Source organism: Megalopta genalis, chromosome 2 (genome assembly GCF_051020955.1).
Source record: "Megalopta genalis isolate 19385.01 chromosome 2, iyMegGena1_principal, whole genome shotgun sequence".
Classification (NCBI taxonomy): domain Eukaryota; kingdom Metazoa; phylum Arthropoda; class Insecta; order Hymenoptera; family Halictidae; genus Megalopta; species Megalopta genalis.
The window spans coordinates 5,274,623-5,294,766 of NC_135014.1; the positions used below are offsets into that span (position 1 = coordinate 5,274,623).

Here is a 20,144-nt window from a genome sequence, read left to right on the forward strand (position 1 = left end):
TTGAAACATAATTATCGAGCCGCGAGTCTTTCTGCAAATTCTCATTTTCGTTATTTTACGAAAATTCGAATCGAAGAAAAGTTTTCCCCGTCGAGAATGAAGATGTTATATCAGAATTTGTTGACCTTTCGCGCTCGGAGAATTTTCTCGTATAGAGGAACACAGAGATACAAAAACATCTTCATTAAATAGAGTGATTGCAAATACGTTAACAAAGGTATTACCAAACGTCGACAATGTTGTATCTGTGTCCCTCGACATCATAAAAACTAAAGCTAATGCAGAAAAATGCTTCAGATAAATGAGCCGTTTATTTTGAAAGTGGCATAAGTCACTTTGTTTTGAAGTCGATATATTTAAGGGTTTGCGTTTTAACACGTTTCAAAATATGGATGCTAACTTTCGAGAAGATTTACTTGTATTTGTTATCTCAGGATACTGATGTTTTTCTCAGTATAAATAATTTCGTATAAACATTAAAAAATCACCACTTTTCATTACGGTAAAGTGACTTATGCCACTTCCAAAATAAACGGCCCAAATGTTATTGCTTTTCTTCACTTAAAATTAGGTTCTGCAATAGAATGTACACTATTCCATTAAAAAAGAAAAAAAAATAGGTTTAACCTTTATATGTCCTCTACGCCTCCACCCGTTACAAAATTATTGTTACCATATTATTATGTGCCCTTTGGCATAAAGCGACCGTTGTCTGGAACTTTTTTCTCTGTCGATAAAGACAAACGAATCGTTCATGTGACCTGTTTTAAATGCCCCACTCTGTTCATATGTACATGTAAACGCAAAGAATAATTTCGATGTCTGGGCAGAGAATTGCACTTATATAAGGCGATTAACATATGTATATTAGTCGTTGTGCAACCAATTAGGAGAGCGATAATTATTCTAATGCAGAAGTTAAATTTTCAGAAGCTCTTTCAACCCTTCGCACTCGAAGCTATTTTAACTGTAAATATAAAATCAGTTTTCTTACTTATAGAATTTTTATTTTATATGATAAAATGCATTTTATGCATATGGAATTGACTCTAGGGGCTCGCGCAATAATTGCACTCTTAACAATTTTGTTAAATCTAAACTTTGTTAATATAAAAATTATCTTACAACGTGACGTAATAAATTTTAGTGACGCCTCTGAGTCACCACTCGAGTGCAAAGGGTTAAAGTCTGCTGCACGAATTTCTCGGCGTAATATACAGTCATCGTAAAAAGTGAATAGTTCTACGTACACCGAATCTCAGCTTTTGTGACAAATGATCGATATTTCGACTGTAATAAAATTTCGTTAAAAATAGTCATGCCATAATAAATCTGGACGTATTTTAAAGCTTCAAGACTCTACGCTTGAGCTTCATGCCTTCGCAATTTATCTAATAATTATAATAATTAAATAAAATTAAATAATATATTATAATAATCCTTCCTACCATTTTATAACTCATAGCAAACGGAAAACCGAAGACATTAGTTTACGTGAAATTGTACAAATTCAAACGTCTCTAAAACCATCGAAAATCTCTTTTCACGAATAAATCGACCACGGATTTGAAGATCGAAGCTTCCCCTTTACAACGATCTCTCAAAACTCGATGAACGACTTTTCTATGTCGTTTTATAAAACAGAAACAAGGAACAAGTTCTGTCGTCTAGAGCTCTCGTGAAACTTGTATCACTGTAAAGCAAAGCAGTACACCTTTCATTCGAAGCTCGAGTGATTAACAAAAATCATGTAGCAAAGTTTAAATGGTCATTGTAAAGCAAAAGCTTGAATCATGAGATCTATGTTAGGATGAATCGTGACAAAATATTTTCCAATACATCTACAAACATTTTGATCCGCAAATGCACTTTCCAGAAAGTGCATGTCTCCAGTTTCCCACCTGTTTACATTATGCAAAATCGCGTTACAGGAAAATGAACGTTGCACAGCGTAAGTAGAAGATGAAAGCTTTAAAATCAGTCAAGATTCGTTATTGTGCGACACGCTTTTACGAAGTTATAACAGTTTAAATGTCGAGAATTTGTCAAAAATCGGTGACAAAATCGGAGACTGTAATCAAAATCAAATTACTACAGCAAGATCAAGATCTACGGTATCTCCGTAGAATCTTCGTATCTATTTCGCTCGGAATCGTCAACGTGATTTCCAATTTCCTCTTTCTTGATTCCCGTAATGATCAAAGGACGACGTTTAATGACGTACCTCTGTGATATGTCAAAGGACAAGCCTCGTGTCTCGTTCGTAGAACACTAGGAATTTAATTTTCGGACAGCCCGAGAAATAACTGGCTCACGATTAGAACGGAACGCGCGCGAGATACATTGCTGCTGAATTGCTGATTATGAATTGTAGGCCTCTCGCAATGCCTTACGATCATTTCGTCCCGCAAATGTCAGGGTTTCGTCGTTCCTTGTACTTGAAATTTCGTGTAAGTATACGCCCAGTCCGTTATTGGAGGAGTTGTCCGACAGGCCGACTGCTCAACGAAAGGAAAAAAGAAATATTTACTACTTTTGAATGCCGAGAAAGAAACAGAGAGGGAGAGGGGGGGGGAGAAAGAAAAAGGAAGTTGATTACAGGGTATCAGCTAGCTGATCTTCCTCCCCGGCGAATGCGTGCAAAGTGTCGACTGAGCATGAGAAACAAGTTTCCTCCAATGAAAAATATCAGCGAATTATTCAAACATTATACACATGTACATTGTACATATACCAGAGATATAATTTAGTGGGTTAGGATCGTAAGAATGTCAATGTGACTTACGCTAGGGGGTCCCTTAAGGAGGAGATAGGGGGCATTTAACTAAAAACCAAGTAGAGATTGTGCACAAAAATGGACAATTTGGAGAGAGGAGATACGATTGTTCGAGCCTTGCGGCTCATATTTACAGTTACCGATTATTAACAATTATTAACACGAGCCGCGAAGTTCGAATAATCGTATCTCCTCTACCGAGAATGCCATTTTGTACACAATCTGAGCGTCAATTAGGGAGAATTTACTGTGCATAATAATTTTTCAGATAAAATTTTGAAAATACATATATTTTTATAGCATTTTCTACGCTGAACTGAATTATGTAGAAATTAATATTCCAACTACCAATTGGTTCATTAAAAGAAATTACTTTGTGGGGAAAAATTATCGAATTGAAAAATCCGTAGACAATTTTCTTGAGCATCAAGTACACGAACTACAGTGAAAATTTCAGCTTCAAAACTTCATTTTTGTTCGAGTTATAAATTACATATCGAGTTATAATTAATACAATTAATAATTAATATTAATAATTATAATTAATAATTAAATAATAATTAATATAATTAATATACAGGTGATTGTAGTTCTTACAATATCGTTCGCATTCTAAGGATAATCCACTTTCTTGAAATCCGATAATATCACTTGGAAAAGTCTTCCTCCCTCGTTATTATTCAATTTGTCTCGAGTTTCTCATCGAAAGTCGACGGGAACCGCCGAGAAAACGAGATTTCTTAAACAGACGTTCTTTTGACTAGTTGTTCCAAAGTATGAATAGTTGTATGAACGGTAATGCATTTTATAAGAATAATAAAAAGCGACAAGCCGATTAGTCCTTTTGCAATCCAAAGAGTTGGATTCAAAGAATTCCATGTTTCGCCTCTGCATGGAAGAGGTAGAAAAAATTGTGTACAATAAATGATAATTCTGTGTATTCTGCATAAATGATCGATAATCCGAGAATAAAATACGAATTTTCTACGTAAATTGCGTTAAGCGCAAGTTAAATAGAAATGTATTCTTTTACTAATAATTCTAATAAATGAAACGTTCTTAAATTTGTCTACTGTCTTTACAGTTTGATGTATGTTAATTGTGTATTATATATAGTATATATAGTATAATATATAGTATATATAGTATAATATATAGTATATATAGTATAATATATAGTATATATAGTATAAATAATATATAGTATATAATATATATAGTATAATATATAGTATATATAGTATATATATAGTATATTATATATAGTATAATTCTATATTAATTATAACTCGATATATAATTTATAACTCGAACAAAAAAGAAGTTCTGAAGCTGAAATTTTCACTGTAGTTCATGTACTCGATGTTCAAGAAAATTGTCTACGGATTTTTCAATTCGATAATTCTTCCCGAAAAGTAATTTCTTTTAATGAACAAAATGGTAGTTGGAAAATTAATTTCTACATCATTTATTTTCAAAATTTTATCTGAAAAATTATTATGTACAGTAAATTCTCCCTAATTGACGCCCAGATTGTGCACAAAATGGACATTCTCGGAAGAGGAGATACGATTATTCGAACTTCGCGGCTCGTTTTAATAATTGTTAACAATCGGTAACTGTAAAAATAAGCCGCAAAGCTCGAATAATCGTATCTCCTCTTCCCAAATTGTCTACTGGTCGTTTTTATCATGAATGCATAAATCGGCAGACTGCTAATAATCTGAGATTTTAGTCTTACAATACTGTTCTTCGATTCGTCGCGGAAAGTCGAAAGTTTTGCTTGATCGCACGTTATAACGTAGTACAAAGTGTTTCGAGGACTGAAAATTTCGAGCCACTTGACATCTGGTACAACGAAAGAGGGAACGTAGAATGTATGTAGTTCGCTAAAGTTGTGCATGTTGCAAAGTGTAGAGCACAATGAGTTCCGAACGCGTTGAGTTTGAGCCTACTTATAATGAGCAAGTAGCATTTGAACAATGGTCGTCGCTTCGTGTTAATGATTCAAGGATGCAGAGAGTTGCAAATGACAAAACAAGTGCACATTAAACACGTTAAAATAATGCTTACACATTGTATAATGGGCACAATAAGAAAGTTTACGAGAGTATAGTATACCTAATATTTTATTTAAAGAAGCTTTGCAAATAGCTTTATAATGTTAAAGTAAATCACGGGAGCTTAAATGTTAACCCTCGACTGGTCTCTTGGATCGCATCATGGCGCACATAAACTCCAGACACCTGCTTATTCGACCGTGTGCTCTTCTTTAATTACTATAGTATTACCAAACTGTCCTGGTTGCCCTTTTTGAAGATTTCAAAGAGAATTAGAGTAGGAGATTAAATTTATATCATAGTATAGATAGGTCAAAATGATAAAAATTTAGTTTTTTATGAAAATCTCGGTTCTTAGATCAGCCCATACTTTACAATGAACTCTTAAATATGTATATTCTAAGCATATTCAGCTTTTATGATAAGTCAAGTCGACTTAGTATAGACACGAGGCTAACTATACTTTACACTAAACTCCTAAATATATTCTAAATATATTTAGCTTTTGTGATAAGTCAAGTCGACTTAGTATAGACATGAGGCTAACTATACTTTACACTAAACTCCTAAATATATTCTAAATATATTTAGCTTTTGTGATAAGTCAGGTCGACTTAGTACAGACATGAAGCTAAATTATTGTAATTTTTCGGGATTGCTTTCTTAATATAATATAATATAATATAAATACAATGTAAATATAATATAAGCATAATATAAATATAATATAAATATAACACAAATATAATATAAATATAATACAAATATAATACAAATATTATATAAATATAATATAAATATAATATAAGCATAATATAAATATAATATAAATATAATACAAATATAACACAAATATAATATAAATATAATAGAAATATAATACGATAAAGAAAGCAATCTCGAAAAATTACAATAATTTTGAAACAATGAGGGGGAAATTCGAAACGTTGACATTAATGTTAATTGAATAAGTTCGATTCGATACCACGCACACAAATATTCTCTGAAATATATAACCAAAATTGACAGAAACGCAATAGTTTTGCAGCTAATGTTACTACAGGAGCAATTACTATTTAGAGATATTGCTGCCCTAGTATTTGAAGGTGATTCGCGGAACACAGGCCGTTTTCCATAATGATTTGACAAATGGTAAAGTGATGGAGCTCGGGGTCTCCTTCCTCTATTTGTTTTCTCACTTTCCGAAAGAACCACGCCCAGGTGAGTGAGACATAGGTGACGGAAATTTACGATTTCTTTGCTCAAGGTCGTCGTCGGAAATTAAACGATCCAACATACTATGGCTGACCCTTAACCCATGACCTCAAACAACGGCTCTTGCGTCACAGTCGACAGAGATGTACGAGCGTTGACGTATATTTATGACGTTCTCGTTAAGCTCTGTTCCGCTTCGAAACACTTTGTTTAAGTCGCGACAGGCAACAAACATTTCTTTGCAACACTATAAAGAATACTCTAAATATGTTCGTTATGTGTGCTAGCAAAGATACGTTTTCTTAATACTGACATCTTTCACTTGAATGAACCTCTTAGCGGTGCTAAGTTAACCCTTTGCGATGCAATGGATAAGGGTTCTTGCAAATAATTGCATAACTTAACTGTAAATTTGAATTAACTTTTCTGACTTATGGTATTTCCATTTGAATGACAAAGTGCAATTTATGCATATGAAATTGACTCTTGTGACTCGTACAACAGTTAGACTTTTAACAATTTTTTTATACTTAAAAACTTTGATATTATCAAAATTATCTTGGGACGTGATGTAGCAATTTTAATAGTGCCTCAGAGTCACCACTCGGATGCAAAGGGTTAACAATTCTTGTTCCATACAACCTGTCTCAGTACAATTATTTATCAGATTTTATTTAAACCGTTAGAATTAGCCTAATGGTTAATTATTATTTTATTATTATTATTTTAATGATTATATATAATAATTATTATATTAAATACATAATAATAATAATAATAATAATAATTTTTTTATTATTATTATTAAAATTGAATTAAATTATTCTAATAATAATTCTAATTATTCTAACTATTTCTGTCATCTTAGGCATTTTTTTAGGACGTTACTTACTAGTTCGCGAATATAGCACATTCGAGTTTCCTGATCACACGTAAAATCTTCCGCACGTATCGATTCGTTGGACAGATTCGTCGTAGAAACCGCTGAATAGCTTTTCTGCATTAGTCGCATAAACGTCGATTCAACCGAACATTGTCTTTGCCAAGGTATCAAAACAAGTGTTATATGTATCAAAGAGTATCCTCGTGCGGTCACAGACTGGTATTACGGAACCAGGGATTACTGCTGAATGAAATGCTCCCGGACCGTGGTGCAATTCCGCAGAATTTATCGCAGCATGGCCACCGTGAACATAACTTTTAATCGATGGAAAATCTCGGGCAACCAGCGACATCCGCGGTCGCAAACTGCCATAAACGCCCCCGCAGCTGTCACCACTGCGGCTTCCAACGGAACCAGATTACATGAATAATAATAATAACATCGGCCGGCAACACTAACAATAATAAACAGGCTCACCGTGATCAATATAGATACAACATGAATATTCCGAGAGGAAAATTTGTGTGTGTGCGCGGTATTGAATCGAACTTATTCAATTAACATTAATGTCGACGTTTCGAATTCCCCCCGCCCCTCTAATTGTTTCAAAATTAACTGTTTGCGGTACATTTCATGCACCGGACACGCCGCGCACGCATCTTTCACGGTGCTATATACAGGGTGTCCCAGATTTTAATGTTCAAACTTTGTCAGTATATTCTATGGTAAAAAGTAAGAAAAAAATGTTATGTAAACATAGGTCATATAGAGCTTTATTAAGAAGTTATAACAAAAACAAACAGGAAGGATATTTGTATAGTGGCCCACGGAACAAATTCAAGCCACTTAGAGTCCAGTTTTAAAAACGTTATTGCGTTTTAAAACATGTAAAGAAAACATTTATATCACAATATTAACCCTTTCCACCCGAATGGCGATTCCAATGTTGTGTCACGTTTCAAAATAATTTTATTAATCAAATTTATTCATATTTGAGGAACCGTTGGAAGGATAACTATTGCATCACAAAATTCAATTTCATACGTATAAAATGCATTAAGTTATACAGGCTGTCCCAGGTTTTAATGTTCAAACATTGTCAGTATATTCTATGGCACAAAGTAAGAAAAAAATATTATGTAAACATAGGACATATAGAGCTTTGTTAAGAAGTTATAACAGAAATTCAGAATAGGAATAGTAATCAACTAAAAAAGAAATAAAAAATAAAAAGAAATCTTCGATCGATGTCAATCATGTATTGTCAACAACGGTTATTAATACATTTCGAAATGCATTAATAAACACGGCTTACATAAACACACGGCATGTGCTGATCTATTCAAACCAATGCTCGCAGTAACAGCAAGTTGATTACTATTCCTATTCTGAATTTTTGTTATAACTTCTTAATAAAGCTCTATATCACCTATGTTTACATAACAAAGTTTGAACATTAAAACCTGGGACACCCTGTATAAACAGTTTTACGAGATCCTAATCGTTTCCTACCATTTTGTTTAACCGGTGGAGCTACAGTGAGCGAAAAAAAAAGTGTTTAGGCACTTGGATTTTTTCCGTTTAAAAGTTTGTAACGCTAGATTTACGGAACCCGTCAAAATGACGGGTCACTTAATTATTTAATTTTAATTTACGATTATTCATATCGTACAGATACATTTATTCAATTTATACGTTACTTATGGTAAATGTCACACTTGTTAAAAATCAGAATAGACGTCTTACCATTACTTTTATAAACTAATATAAAACAGCTGCTTCTTGTGCTCCGTAAATCTAGCGTTAATAAACAAATGATACATTAACGAACCTGTGTTAATTAAATAGTCTCTCATGTGTATAAATAACACGTAAAACAAATATAATATAATAATAATATAATAATATAATAATATAATAATAAATATAAAACAATTTAATATTGAGTTTTGAAAGAATGATGTACTAAATAACTATTATAAAAAACTATAAAAAACTATTCGCGCACTTATCAGGAAAAACAAGTTTACGATTATTTTAATTTAATATTTGTTATATTATTCTCTTATACTCGTTGCTTCGACATGTGAATGACTGTTAATTAATACAGGCTTCGTTGGTGTACCACGAGTTCATAAAAAGTTTTTGCACAAAATCCAAGTGTACTTTTTTTATCCGCCGTATGCTCACGAATGGTTCCTCCGAGATTCTTTTAATTATTTAATTCGACTGTTTCCGCGACACGGGACACGTGGAACGAGATTTATAGGGAACCTGTTGCGTATCAGGATCCAGTACGATAGCGAATTGCTCGTGGCTCTGCTTAATGGTTGCCAATACATCTCGCATGAAATTTGAATGAAAATTGATGCTGGAACGGAGCCGTCACGTCACCGTCGCGAAGTGCAGGGATTTTAATTGAATCGGGACGTTCGCACTTGATAACATGACAAGACATCCATTTTGATGGATGCAATCGAATAAACTGCGTCAGATTCATCGACGGCAAGACACCTACTGGTCAGCGTTGTCGGACCGATGAAAATTGAGACGTCACGGATCAATCGCGGCGCCACTGTTTCTGCCGCCATTTCATAGAAATCGCGAAAACACTTGCGATTGTAGTTAAATACAAATGCTGCGCGTAAATTCTATCGAGCGTTTCAACGATGAAAAAATACCTCTGTGCTAGAGGAAATATGCTGTTGGAAATATTAGGTCTACCGGAAAGTTCTGTCTCCGATAGTGTCACTTCAAGTTTCAATCCATATGCACATGTTGATTTGAGACATATACGACTATCTCTCTTTATCATTGCATTTACACACATGTACTTTCCTAAATAAACTGAAACAAAGACGTCTCATGTCATTATTAAGCGAGACGCGACCGTGAGAACATGGCTACCGATGATAATGCCAGACCACATGCTGCTTTGGCGACTCGTCAGAAAATCGCAGAGCTAGGCTGGGAAATTCTGTCACATCCACCATACTCTCCAGACCTAGCACCCTCCGATTATCACTTGTTTCTCTCTTTGCAAAACTTTTTACAGGAAAAAAAATTCAAAACTGAAGCTGATGTCAACCAAGCACTGGTTGAGTTCTTCGGCTCTAAAAGTAAATCATTTTTAAAAAATGGCATTTACAAGTTGCCATCACGCTGGCAAGAAGTCATAAGTAACGATGGAAAGTATATTCTACAATAAATATTATTAAATGTATGAAAATTGTGTTATATCTCAATTCAAAAACGGACAGAACTTTTCGGTAGACCTAATATTAAGAGCTATTACGCAAAACTCGAATCACGTCAAGTCCTTCACGTCTTGAACATAAAAAGGTACTAATGAAATACCACTTTCAACAAAGCACTGCTTAGAAGCAATATGTACACTTAGATGTAATAGTACATGTCATTTAACATCGCAAGTATTTTATTAAATTCCGCAAATGAATTTATTGATATTGAGAAACATCAGCGACCAAAGTTAACCAGTCAAAATATAAAGGAATTTAGGTAGTTATTATAGAGACTAGTGTGACGCTTATAATAGGGAGTCCCAGAATCGGTTGTACATTCGAGGAGGAGGTGATTCTACATAAAAAATCAAATCGAAAGTAAAGAACAAAATTTGTTTCAGTTGAGGCTTCGTCGTCGTGTAAATCGACTCTGAATATTCTACATTTTTAATAATTTTTGCATTTATAAAGTATAAGTTAGTAACTAAATTACGTGTCTTATTTTTATTTTAATCCACTCTAAATTCATAGAAAGAAACGAGTACAGTAATAAATGTAAAATGGACAACTTGTGTAGGAAGAAGAGATACGATTGTTCGAGCTTTGCACCTCGTTTTTATAATTGTTGATAATTTGCAATTATAAAAACGAGCCACAAGACTCGATCAATCGTATTTCCTCTTCCCAAGTTGTCCATTTCTGTTTACGTATTGAGTGACAATTGGTTGAGTTCTTCGGCTCTAAAAATAAATCATTTTTTAAAAATGGCATTTACAAGCTGCCATCACGCTGGCAAGAAGTCGTAAGTAACGATGGAAAGTATATTCTATAATAAATATTATTAAACGTATGAAAATTGTGTTATATTTCAATTCAAAAACGGACAGAACTTTCCGGTAGACCTAATAACTACATCGGCGATAGTACGACGAGAGTACGCACGGATACGACACACGATAGCCCTCCGCGGCGACATCAATATTATGAGAGTTGAAGCTAATATTATTGTGCACCGGCCGCGAGTGAACAATGCAACTTTTCTGGCGAACATTTTTATGAAATTTTGAAACGGTAACAGAAACATTCCAGCCGGCATAGTTAGGCAGCAGCGCAGCCCGGTTACCCCTTTTACGTTGGAATTCCTCAATTGAAACGCCGCTACTGAAGAACCAACTAGATCCGCCGGAACATGTTTACGGCGACGAAACTTGTAAAACACGTATTGCAGTTCGTTGTTCGTCGTGATCACACCGATATTCGCACCGTTCGGTTCCGCCAGCTATAAATGTAACATAAAAAGGCACTTCGTAAAATTGTCAAGCGGGATATTACCATGACAAGCATGCTCGTAAAGGGGACGATGGTGTCCATATTATTCAGAATGTCTCCTATAAAAAGTGGATCGATGGGGAAATTTCGTTTTACACTCCGTCGATTATCGCCATGTCGTAAACGGTATCTCGGAGAGAAAAGTAACGCGGCCATCGTGTAACGAGACGGTTGGAAAATTAAATATCAGACAAGTGCAACGTTATTCGGATCAGCATGACGCCACCCCCCTCCCCCCTCCTCCCTCACCGCAAGCCGTTCTAGTAATATGTTTAAAAACAAGGAAAGAAAAATACTCGCGAGGTTGCACTTTCCTGTTGCTTCTCGCCACGACCTACTTCCCCGATACTTAATTAACCACACGAAATAAGCTGATCCGCCTTTGTTTGTTTTCCTTCAACGTTCACGGAACGGTTGGTGTCGCAAGATTTAGAAAGCGAGCACAAAAAACAGCTGTTTCATAATTAGTTTGTAAAAGTAACAATAAGACATTTATTTTGATCTTGAACAAGCGTTATCGTAACATTTGCCGTAAGTGACATGTTAAATTGAATAAATAACTCATAAATGTATCTTTACGACACATATTATAATTATAATAAACGATTATTCATAAATAATCGTAAATTAAACAATTCCGTCATTTTTACGGGTTCCGCAATTTCCTCTAAGAATTCCGCAATTTACTGAAAAATATAATTATTATATATATTATTATAATTATAATAAGATATATATTACTATAATTAATTATAGTAAGTAGCGTAAGTATAGGTATTACTGCAGTTTTTCAATGAAGACGAACTTTGACAGAGAATATGAGACTTTTTATGGCAATAAATTGACAACTTGAGCTATACCTATTATTCTTTAACTTGAATATTTACTTTTCACGAAATATTGGATCTGTGAAAGCACGAATTTCATTAAAAGACGTAATGTAAAGGAACCATACGTGTGCATGCATGTGAGCCGTTTATTTTGAAAGTGGCCTAAGTCCAATTATACTTAAATTGAGATATTTATTATTATAACCTCAGTTTTTGAACAATTGCTTCAGTTGAATAATCAGTACATTTAATCGATGCAGTTAAAAAAAATTTATGCAATATACATACTTACGGTTAAATATAAAAGTTAAAATTTAATATTAAATTTTAGATTACTACGATTATGTATCTATCATTGCGAGCCAAATACTGCGGACGTTCGATTACTGCGTGTCAAATACTGCGGACGTTTCGATTACCGCGTTATTCTGGAATGTTATATTTCTCCGAGATATTTCTGCAGAGTTTCCTCCACGAATTTCTTGCAAGGCTAACGCCACGTTCTCCTTAGGGTAGCATAACCTTACATTTTTCCTATTTTTCGATCTCTTTCCTCCGACTTCTTCCTTTGCACTTTTCCCATTTTCGTTTAAAAATACACACGCAGCTACAATTCCTAGGATCAAGATATTCTCACTGCAGCACTTTACGAATTAGGTATAAGTACTCTACGATCATGTTCCACGCCACGTGTACCACCGGTGTTACATGCTTATGTGTTTATTGAATGCGCTAAAAAAATAATTTATAACGAATATAGAACTGAAGAATTAATTTCCACAAGAATGCATCAGTTCGACCAGTTTTTGATAAAAATCGCGATAAAACTGCGATTTTTGTCATCTTTCATTTGTTGTAACTCGTATCAACGTCAACTGATTTCGATAAAATTTTCAGCACAAGTTACCGAGATTTATAAGAAGCATTTTTAAATGTTTGTTATAGCCTCAGATAAAAAAATTAAAAAACAAGAGTTTCTTATTTCCCTTTATTATTCCAAGAAGTAGCAAAATTTAAGAAAATCATTCTGGTCATTGATATGATAGTTTCACTATCATCTGAAAACAATTCAAGTCACTTAGTCCAGTTTTAAAAAAGTTATCACGTTTCAAAAGATGTAAGAACATTTTTCTGGTCCACTGTACGCTTTCGATGTAAATCGTTCAGAAAGAAAGAAATTAGTTCAGAACTTGTCGAGTATGAGAAGAGATACTCTGAATGCTGTAGTTATTTTATGTATATTACTTGATACAAAAGATTTCGAGATTAACCTACTTTTATCCTGCTATTTTATTACGCACCGTAGAGCACAAATCCTTGTGGGCATTTAAGACCGTAATCAAACTTGCGTAAACATATAAACCATTACTTCAGAAACTGTTTCGAAAAGTTACAAATCTGCTATATGAGCCGTTTATTTTGAAAGTGGCATAAGTGACTTTTTCAAAAAAATCGTGTTAATGGTAACACTAATTACAATTGAACGGTATCTTTTCATTTAAAAAAAATTTGCAATCAATAAGTTGAGAACTATTGAGATTTGTTCGAGAGAAGTTTTGCTAATTAACGGTATAACAAACATGTTTATTTTGAAAGTGGCGTAAGTCGCTGTACTCAGGAAATTAATTGCGGGGCTTAGTATAAAAGAAATAGAAACGTGTGATAAGTGTGTGTGAAGTATTGTTTTGAATTATTTTCAGTATTTTTAAAAAACTCGTGATCACTGGACTTATTTTTATAAATGCGAAAGAGAGAATAATGCAGTTTTGTAAATTATATTATAGTGATGTGGCGGCTATCTCCAGACCCGCCAGCAGATGGCTATAAAATGTTTTATAAACTAACTTTAGATGAAAAAGATGAATTTATAACTTTGGATTTGTTACCAAAAAGAGGAAGACCCAGGCGTTATTCACAAATAGAAATGGATCCGTTATACGCTGGATCTCGTCCTGTGTCTTCAGCAAAATACAAAGACATGATGGACTTGCTTAATTATATACCCCCAATATACCACAGTTATTTAAAAAATTTGACACAAAACACGATTTCCGAGGACTTAATCACTCCTATTGATGGCGAAAATTAAATTGAACCGATGTATTTTCATATAAATTACTTATACTTATGTTTCAAAATGTACTAATTATTTTTGTATTTTATGAACATTAAAATAAAAAATACTTCAATCAAACCTTTATATTAAATATGTTCATGTTATAAATTATTATTATATATGTAATTTATTCAACAATTTTAGTAAATCACTGTCCTTTCAAAACATCACTTCGGTAAAATACGTCGGACAAAATTAATATATGTCAGTCATTTTTCTAAACTATTTATTTTGAAAGTGGCTTAAGTCACTTTACCGTAATGAAAAGTGGTGATTTTTTAATGTTTACACGAAATTATTTATACTGAGAAAAATATCTCTCAGTATTCTGAGATAACAAATACAAGTAAATCTTCTCGAAAGTTAGCATCCATATTTTTAAACGTGTTAAAACGCAAACCCTTAAATATATCGACTTCAAAACAAAGTGACTTATGCCACTTTCAAAATAAACGGCTCATATAATCCTGATGCAGAAGAGAAAGAATATCTCCACTGCAGAATTATCCGGACTCACAAAATATTCCAGTTTCCATTCGATTCATCAATTCTCGTATTCGCCGCGAGTTGCATCGTTTCATCGCGCATCGCCGGTGTTCCGACGTATTCCGACCGTTCTAACAAATTTTCGACGGACAAACACGCGCGCACGGGACGAGCTCCAACTTTTTATGAGTACTAATGCGACTCTTATTGAACTTAGTCCCGCCATCAGCGACGAGACGACGATCGTTCAACCGACTCTGAATGCGTCCGAAGACTCTTCCTGTCGAGTGTCGTCGTCTCCTCGGCGATTACTTCCACCACGATGACTCAGGGAAAAAGGAAACGTGCTAACGAGCCCCGGTCAGCATTAATTGTAACATCCTCCTGGCGGTGGCGGACCACTTCCGTCGCACGATCTCCTCGCCGCTGAAACGAAGGAAGCTGCCAAGACGACCTCAACGCCCACGCGGCCAGGCTAAAGGCCCTGTCCTCCCGGTTCCGCTGGTCCGACGTCTTCAACGTCGCATTTAAAACCACGTAACACCGACAAAGGTATGAGAGAATCCGGCCCGATGAAAATACGAGCCAGTTTGCTACAGCGAGGAGGAAACGTCGCGAAACCGTGTTCATTTATTGCACCCTGTTTCCACTCCCACGACCTGTTCCACTTTTATGAAAACCTCCGCGCGGTGTTACGTGCGCTGCCACGGGTTTCCCCAACATGCAGCTTGGCTTCCCCTGTTTTCGAATCGCGAATAGCATTGCGATTCCCTCTCGCCGAATAGTAAAACCGTTTTTTATAACAGTCGTCGGCGGTGAACAACGCTGCTGGATTCTGCGGAACTCCTGACACCGGCCAATTGTTATTTAACGCTCGGACGACGACGAGCTGGGCGACTGCGACTGTGTTTGATCCGTGTGAAATAATGCGAGAGGTTGCATTATGTCTCTTTTCATTTTTTCGCGACTGTTAGGCTCTTGTCGAGGCTGAAGCTCGCGACCCATACGTAGAAGAAAATCATATACGTATGTTGGTTTGCAGAGGTTTACTACGCGGGGATTAAAACAGACGCTTCAATATCGAAGTGTGCAATTCAGAAGTGGAACATTTAGATTCTCAGAAGACTAAGCTACGTCGCCTCGGTTGTGGAAATGTCCGTTTTTCGATTATTGCGGAGATATTTGCAATATTCGGCCAGCGTGATGTCAATCTCGCGAGCATGTCACAAGATCGCTGGCGCTGAAATATCGAGAAATTTAGAGTTCGAATCGAAAAAACACAACCAAACGGTCGAAAATATTATTAATTAGCTTTGTCTGGTGACCGTTCGCACAACTATAGCGTCACGATTAATTTCGTCAAGGTTAAATTGAGAGTACCACCATTAATGACTAGATATTTCGGTTGCAAGGATATGGTTTAGTTTTTTAACACTTCTACTGGAAGCCTATTAGTGCTCGATCGGCGGGGCCCGGGTCTATTCGGACCCAGAATTTAAGAATTGTTATTTGAATAGCAAGTTTCTGACAACCAATTGTCATATGTTTCGTTAAGATGCATAAAAGACTAACGTTTCTAGAAGGAATACCATAAAAATATGTTCGGAAAGACTAATAAGCTAAATGATAAAATGATGTTCAGCAGAGTGATTTATACTTTGACCAATAAGGTCCGTCGTATATAATAATCCCAAGCGAAATTATTGTCGCTGGAGGCAATTGTCAACAACTATAAAAACGAGCCGCAAAATTTGAACAATCGCATCACCTCTTTCTCAAATTGTCCATTTTTGTGCACAATCTGACCGTCGATTAGAGAGACATTACTGTAGTTCGTACACGATAGAAGCAATTAATGCCACTTTATTACGCAAACAATTTATTAAGAATGATCTATTAAGAAGAAACAATATATTAAGACGTTTTTAACTGTAAATTGCAGACTTCCGAGAATTATAAAATCGTAGATAATGCATGAGGAAATTAGTACATAGGTTTAGTAGATTAGCACATTATGTATTGGGTTGGCAACTAAGTAATTGCCGATTTGTTCAATGAAATAAAAAATTCTTTTTTACTTGGAACGAAGTTTAATCTGTAATGTAATTTCCATTTTGTTCGATGACCTTTTGCCATCTCTCTGACAACTTGAAGATTCCAAGCTCGTAGAAAGTCTGATCCCTTTCGGCCAAAAACTGAGTTAAGTGAGATTTTACAGCGTCATCATCATTCAAAGTTTTACCACGAAGGGAGTTGTCCAGGGATCGAAAGAAGTGGTAATCCGATGGCGCGAGATCAGGGCTATATGGTGGGTGTAACATCAATTCCCAACCAATATCCATCAATTTTTGCCGAGTGGACAAAGACGTGTGCGACCTAGCATTGTCCTGGTGGAAAATGATACCTTTACGATTGACCAATTCTGGTCGCTTTTCCTTGACCGCTGAATTCAATTTGTCCAGTTGCTAACATTCACGGATAATAAAAAATAACATAATAATAATAATAATAATTTTATGATATAACATTTACGGATATCATAAAAATGGGAGTGAGAGACATCTATAACTGAAATCGGCAATTACTTAGTTGCGAACCCAATATATTCGATTAAAAGCCATAGAAAATTCATTTATTTCAATCTATGTTTATTTCCTCAACTACCGTGAGTACTACAACATCGCCCCACCACAACATATCACTAACACTAATCTCTCTGAAAGGGTGGGAGGGTACTCGTGTATAAATATATCCTCGCATGTTCGTAATTTACAGTATCGGTCCAACGATAGTGATGAAAAAATAACTTTCTTCTGGCTTAGTTCGAGTACCAAGGTTCGGAAAAAAATCGAAAAAGGTACAGTAATGTCTCTCTAATTGACGCTCAGATTGTCCACTAAAATGGACAATTTGGGAAGAGGAGATACGATTATTCGAGCCTTGCGATTCGTTTTTATAGTTTCGAATTGTCAACAACTATAAGAATAAGCTGCAGTTAAAGAGACATTACTATATTTATTTTCCAGTTTTGCGAGCAATTTTACATGTGAGACGATTAAATATGAGAAAGAGCAACGTTAATGAAGTTTGAAGGGCAGTACCTTTCTTACGCCAATATGCGCCAACGTGGTAGTGGAAAAAAAAACATTTGTATGTATCTAAATGAACAACATATGCAATGTTTAACGATGTCAACCTGTAACTGTAGGTATTACGTATCTTATAAAATGTCGGTAAAATTCGTAAACAAAGCCGCGGAAAGTATTTGTGCAAAGGAAATAGTTACTTCAAACGATCTCAGAAATCACAAATTGACCAATTCTGCTCGCTTTTCCTTGACCGCTGCATTCAATTTGTCCAGTTGCTAACATTCACGGATAATAAAAAAGCATAATAATAATAATAATAATAATAATAATAATAATAATAATAATTTTATAATATAACATTTACGGATATTGTATGTGCGCGATGTTTCCAAATGGAATTAAGTTTGAACGAAGTCGCTGTTTGCATTTACGTACACTTTAATAATATTACAGTACAGCTATGGTCTTAGCGATGCGTTATTTGCGTTTTATCTGCGTTCTTAGAGTTCTACGAGTTCTGGGAGTTCTAACAGTTCTGGTGGTTCTAATAGTTCTGGTGGCTCTAACAGTTCTGTCTAACGTTCTAGGTGCCTTTCCGCTTGTCACCTCGGTTTTTTTGTTGATTGGTGTATGGTGGATTTTGGTGGAGGAAATGAAGCGTTTTTGATTGGAGATGGGTGTGTCGGAAGGAACTTGAAATGAGGAGTGGGAAACTGTTCGAAAGTTCGGGTTGTAAATTTTCCGTTTTGGGAAATATGGAATTTATGAGTCGTGTTGTCCGTTCGTCGGGTCGAAGGGTATTTTCGTTTGGGTGCATTTTTTACTGTCGCAGGTATATCGCTTAATTGCTCAAGGGATGGCCAGGGACGTTCGACCTTCGGTGTTGCCGTCGCAACAAATATCATAAAAATGGGAGTGAGAGACATCTATAACTGAAATCGGCAATTACTTAGTTGCCAACCCAATACATTAGTACATTAGGTTGTTTGAAAGTGATCAAATACTTTAGCAGTTCTCGATCATCTTTGTTCTCTTTTTGTATATTTCACGAGGATATTCTACGTGTCGCAGTTGCCGAAACTTGGTTCGCAGCCGGAAAGAAAACCATTAAAACCGGTGTCACGAAATGAACGCATTTAACATCGTGCCAGCTTCTTATCCAACATACAACGATTCTAAAGGGACGCGTCGCAATTGACTAAAATTTTGTACAGTTAGCACAGGCGTGCACTTGATCCGCCTCTTTCATTCTTTATCGTCTAAATTGTTACGAAACGGTTATAAAAGTGGGAACTAACACACGATTCTATCTAATATCGAGCCACGATCCTCTCGTGACCGTTCCGATAACGTATTCCCGCAATCCAATAACCGTTCTGGAATTTCCAGCATTTAAATCGACAACAATAGGGAAAAACCGTACCCGAAGCGATGAACGTTCTGTTCGGGGCGAACCGAAGGAAGAGGAAAATATCAGCGCAGATTGAATCACTGCCCGGCGATAGGACGTCAATTAAACGAGTTGATACTGCTCGCAAGCTCGTCGACGACTCAATCTTCATAGGACATCGAGGCTGTTCAGAACAAGAGCCGCGTCCTGGCAACAGGCTAACGCGATTCCGCGCGGCCGTCGTCGATCGGACGAGCTATTCGTCCCCCGACGAATTTCCAGGTGGATCGCGTCACGTCGGCAACGATTTTAAGTGCATTACACTGTTTACGAGACAGTGGCACTCTCATTCAGGATACAGGTACCGCCGTCATTAAATTCCACGCACGACAGATCGTGTCGCATGCGGGCACGGGACAAGTAGACCAGATCTTTTTCTGTCTCTCTCTCCCTCTTCTTCCCCCCTGTCCCGTCCTCTGCCGCGCACAACAGGAGGATTCGCGTTTTACAATCTCGCTTTATTGCACACGCGCCGATAAAACCGAGACGAGCAATACCCCTCTGATAAATTTTATTGGCGAAACAAGCCGGCGATCTAGGAATCCTCCGTCGTACCCTACGACTTCGCCAGTTCTTGCATGCTGACGACGGTCTTGAGACTAACGGGATTGAAGGGTGTTACGGATGAACGAATGTTGATAGCCATTGCGAACAGTTTCTTCGATTGT

General features: G+C 35.9%; 1 protein-coding gene across 4 annotated transcripts in view; it reads right to left on the reverse strand.

Annotated features, from left to right (window-relative positions):
* The window catches only part of Pde9 (phosphodiesterase 9), a 288,656-nt gene that overhangs the window by 87,898 nt on the left and 180,614 nt on the right, over window positions 1–20,144 (reverse strand). The gene's annotated exons all lie outside the window — the stretch shown is intronic.